This window comes from Miscanthus floridulus, chromosome 1 (genome assembly GCF_019320115.1).
Source record: "Miscanthus floridulus cultivar M001 chromosome 1, ASM1932011v1, whole genome shotgun sequence".
NCBI classification, from domain to species: Eukaryota; Viridiplantae; Streptophyta; class Magnoliopsida; order Poales; family Poaceae; genus Miscanthus; species Miscanthus floridulus.
In genome coordinates, this window is record NC_089580.1 from 51,658,475 (window position 1) to 51,663,605 (window position 5,131).

Genomic DNA, 5,131 nt, shown 5'->3' on the forward strand with positions numbered 1-5,131 from the left:
TGCATAGAAATAAATTTTCCAAGTACAAGTAGAACTAGGTGAATTTTAAACATAATATGGCACATGTGATGTTGTTTTACCTTGATTTGGGTGGAATATTAATGGTCAAATTGGGTGTTTAGTGACCATCAACAGTACCCTCTTCATTCTAAATTTGACTTTTCTAGAAACATAGCTTTTGCTTTGTACTTAGATATATGCTACGTCTAGATGCATAATAAAATCAATGTGTCTAGAAAATTGAAACGTCTCATAATTTGGAATAGAGAGAGTACTTCTAATACATTTATGTTGTTGCATTTTCTCGTATAGAAGTATAATATGTATTCAACTTCAGTTGCTGTGTCGGGCAGCGGCGACACCCACGTGGCCACTGTGTCAGGTAGGGAGGAGCTCCGCTACCGAGCAAGGAGGGTTTCAGCCGCTGTGCTAGGTAGGGGCACCGCCCACGCAGCCACAGCGTCGGGCGTGGAGGATAGCACCGTGCGGGCTCCCGTCGTGAAGACACGCTGACGAGAAGGCACCCGTCAGACGTCAGGGGGCTGAAACAATGGTAGAGAAGGGGCTCCCTCCACAGCCCCGGGGATGAGGGTTGAGGGGAAGATTTAGGGCCTCAAATTTGAGGTCCTAGCTGCTGGAGTTGATTTTTTTGCTTTGGCCCTCAAATTTGATTTTGAGGGCTCAAGTAGGGGTCTTGCTAGAGAAGCTCTCAGACACTTCCTTTCAGGTTTTCCATGTTGCTATCATGTGGATTTGGAAAGTAATGTTACATGCAGAAAAGAGAAAGATCAGCAATGTATGCAATTAAATTATATCATGTCCAAAATTGCAAAACAAAAAGATCTAGGACATCCAATAATTCATGCATGCATCAATTAGATCTATAAAAGGATTGTTTTACCTAAAACTTTCCTTATGTATTATATTTTACAAATTTAAAATTAAATATATTATATATTTTTAGCTATTACCTCTTAGGAAGTAATAGATGATCCTAACCTTACGATTTAATTAAATGAACGGCTCACAATTATTTAGGAGTATCACAGCAAAGTTCCACTGAATCATTATTTTTTGTACACCCATTTAGAACTGAACATGACTTCACTGATGAACCACCCACTGAACACTGAACAATGCTTGACTGATGAATCACCCACTAAAAACAATACTGGTTGAATGATGATGAACCACTGACTGAACTAAACATTGCTTGCACACTAAATAATATATCCTAGGTATAACTTTAATCAACTTGTGGAGCTCATGTAGAAAAATAACAAGATAAAGGACTGATCATCATAGGTTTGTGCGTTTACTATCTGGCAGATGATGTGGTGGGAGGGTGCAAGAATGGCCATGTGCGGATGAGGACAGGGCCATCATGGTGATGTAGAGCTTGGTGAAGGGCAGGTTCGATGTTACTTGAGGGCTCACTTGCTTGGCTTCTAAATTTTTAGATAATGGAACAAAGTTCCAGACTCTACCATCCGGAGATGATAAACAGGTGTCTTGCCTTCTAAAAGTGAGCACAGGTGGCTCCAAGTGGATGTGCTCATGTCAGGCCTCGTGAGGGAAGACGTGCAATGTTAGGGAATGATGGCTGATGAGCCAACGAATTAAGATGGGTTGCAAGTGCACCATCCTGCGGCCACGAGAAAGTGAGTGATGCGCAAGGAGTATCATCACGTGGCCACACCATGGGTACAGATAAGCTGGGCAGGCTAGCAGCGCACTGTGGATGTGGCAACAGCTAGCACATCGTCGAGGGATTGACTGGAGAGATACGGTTCCACGGTGTGGCAGCGTGGCGACACTAGATGGGCAGACCTCGCTTGTGCAGATCGACGTATCGGCAATGAGGTAGCTCCGTAGGTGCCGCCGGTAGCTAGTGACTTGTAGTAAATAAATTTGTCTCTAAAACAAGACAGTGCACTAGTGGTGAGGTTTGAGATAGCACGTCCCTGATGCGGTACTCATAGGAGAGACGTGCGGAAAGTTCACACATTTGTAATATTTTACCTATCTCTGATGTGTGTTATCTTCCAAAAGACAGGTGTGTAAGAGAAGCGTCTCTATAACTTCAGAGATGTCTTGGGAACACGGGTCTCTAATACAAGCATATTAGAGATGCGCCTTCTTAATACCTGGCCCTACACACACTTGTCAAAAGCGCGTTTCTAATTCACTACACCACAACACCGCAACACCGTCAGACATCTGACGCTAAAAATTTTGTTTATCGATGGACGATCTGACGCTAAAGATATCTCACAGATGATCTGTCGCTGAATCCTCATTTAGTGATTTACTATCTGACTCTATAGATAATCATGTATAGCGTCGATCTGTCTGTCCCTAAAAAATATACAGCGTCAATCTATCTAACACTAAAAAGAAGTGGCCCCCACCCAGGTCGCCCACCGGGCTTACATTGAGCTCGCGCGCCTGCTTGCTTTGAGTTCACGCGCAAAATTTAAGCGTGGGCCCACAAATACAGTGACAATTGACAAACCCTAGATGCTTCTCACCCCCACTCCAGTCCCAAATCCAGCCGACGTTGCCCTCTCCCTGCCCCCGCTCCCTCTCACTGCCTCCCGCCGATCCGCCGTGTCGCCCTGGATCCGCCGCCTCCCTCCTCCCACCGGTGGTCGGCCCCTCCCCTACTCTCCTCCCACCAGTGGCCGGCCCCTCCCTCCCCTCCTGTCCTCCCACCGATAGCCGGCACTGGCCCCTCCCCTCCTTGCCCCGCGCCGCCCTAGATCTGCCGCCTCTCTCCTCTCGCCGGCGCCGGCGCCGCCCCGGATCCGCCGCCTCCCTCTTCGTGTGGCAGATGGCGCATCGGCCTCCTCCATGTGCAGCCCCATGATGGCAGCCAAGCGGTATGACACAGATCCGGCAAGCGAGCGGCGGCGGCGGCAGCAAGTAGGTACTCAATCAATGTTCCCTCTGCTTCGCTTCATGGCTTACTGCGCTCCTAAATCGAACCCTAGATCCTCATTCCTAGCGTGATTGTGGTAACCTGCTGGAGCGAGCACCACCTATTTGCGCTCTTGTCCGCAGCCGCATCCTTCCCACTCGTTGCGTTCGTTCTATTGCCCGCTCATGGCGTCCATCGGCTACCTATGTTGCCCATCCGTCGGCAACCCCAGATCTAGTGGTTTTGTTACTGAATTGGTTGTGTATGTGAAATCTAGTAGATTCATTAATGATTTGGTTGTGTATGTGAAAGGAAAGCCATCTGGTTCTTCCTGGAGTAGTATTCAGGACTGACGTTTGTGTGAACCAATTGGCAATTGCCCTTTTAATTATAGAGGTCGTGGAGCTATTAGGAGTTGATTGGACCTAAGCAGCTTGAGTCAACACGTAGAGCTGATGTCCTTCTCTATATATGCCACTATGCGCCCAATGTTTAGTTTTTTAGATTGTTACTGTCTAACCATAGACTGCTTAGAAGAACTATGAGTGACCTCACCTGCTTATATTCGGTAATGAGCAGGAAACAGTTGGTCACCTATTTTTTGATTGATGTGTGGCATCTTGTGTTTAGTTTCTAAAATGATGGAAATTGATTTTACTCAACACTTTTAATACGTGGTGCGTTTATGGATTAGTAATGAGAAATATGCTACAATAGTGCTTATAGAACTATCAAAATCCTATGCGTTTTCAGGGAAAGAAGGCTTATCACCGATAGGTAATGAAGATGGACTGCTCACAGATTCTCATCCAGGAGCTTGGTAAGTGGGAAAAATTGCGATTTATATCTTATGTTTGGCTTCATAGAGGGTTATATGCAGAGAAGAGGTAGCTTTACATCTAGAATTTGCAATGCATGTGCCTGTAGGGGCTGAGATAGTAAGAGCCTCTTTTCAGTGCTTTGTAATTTTGCTTATCTGTACCCACTATTTTACTATGAGTTGCTAATTTTGTCTCTCAGTATAACATAAGTATAACAAGGCCATACTGCTAGCGCAAAGGTAAATATCTCTTTCCAATGTTTTATCTCCTTTTGAATCTTACCATACTCAGTAGACTAAATCTCAATTCATCTTTTTTCAATGTTTTCCTAAATGCTAAACGGTAAACAGTCGGTCACCTACCGTTTAGCCATTATTCGGGCAAAACATCCCATTAAACGGGCTAAATGGCCAATTAAATGAGGTAAACGGGATGATTAAACGGAAACAGCGCACCACTGTGTAGCGTTTACACGGTGTGTAAATGGGCTAAACGACCTGTTTAGGCGAACAGTGTCTTTTTTACATACTGGGCCAAATTACTTGGAAGCTTTCATGATGAAACAGCCAAAGCATGGTGATTGGTAATGGCCTTCTCAGTTTGCTTTGGTACTTCTCAAATACATGTTTAGCTTGCATATGCCACATTCTTATGTATATTTGTTTATTTGCTCGGAATTTACGTTTTGAAATTCCATTGATTGAGACTTTGTCAGCACATACTTATTCTTTAATCAATGGTTGTCACTTTAATTGGGCCAATGCTAGCTTACAACAACAATAGGTGTATACCCTGTATTCGGTAGAGTATATATCATAGTGTTATAAGATTTGCCTTTTTGCAATGTTTTAGTGACGGTTACCATTTTTGTCCTGCTGCTTGTATTTCTAATTTTATGATTAATGATTACATGCTCACTGCAATTATACCCTAGATCATTAGCATTCATTATGTTGGTAAAATTAGCTACCCAGCCTATAACTCTATACAACATGTATATCATTTTAGTGGCCTTGTTACCATTGATTTTGGACTAGCTTGCAGAAAAGCTATTTTTCTAGGCAGCTTGTAAGATATTTCTTTTCAAGTTTGGATAAGATTAAATTTTCTCTTGAGTTATGAAGCAGGTGCACAGATAGGGTAAAGACCCGCTGTCACCGTTAAATGACTCCTCTGCCCGGCCGCCGTCGAGTGGTTTAGGAGTATATACATTGATGTTAATTAACCGCACATTAATCAGAGATTCTATGAGTCTTTTTGTTTTGGACCTCGGGGATAGGCGCGCGCGGCGACCTCGGGGATAGGCGCCGTTGTGCTGCACGTTAATCAAAGATTATATAAATTGATGTTAATCGAGTGGTACCAGTATTGTTTCCTGAGGAGCATGCAA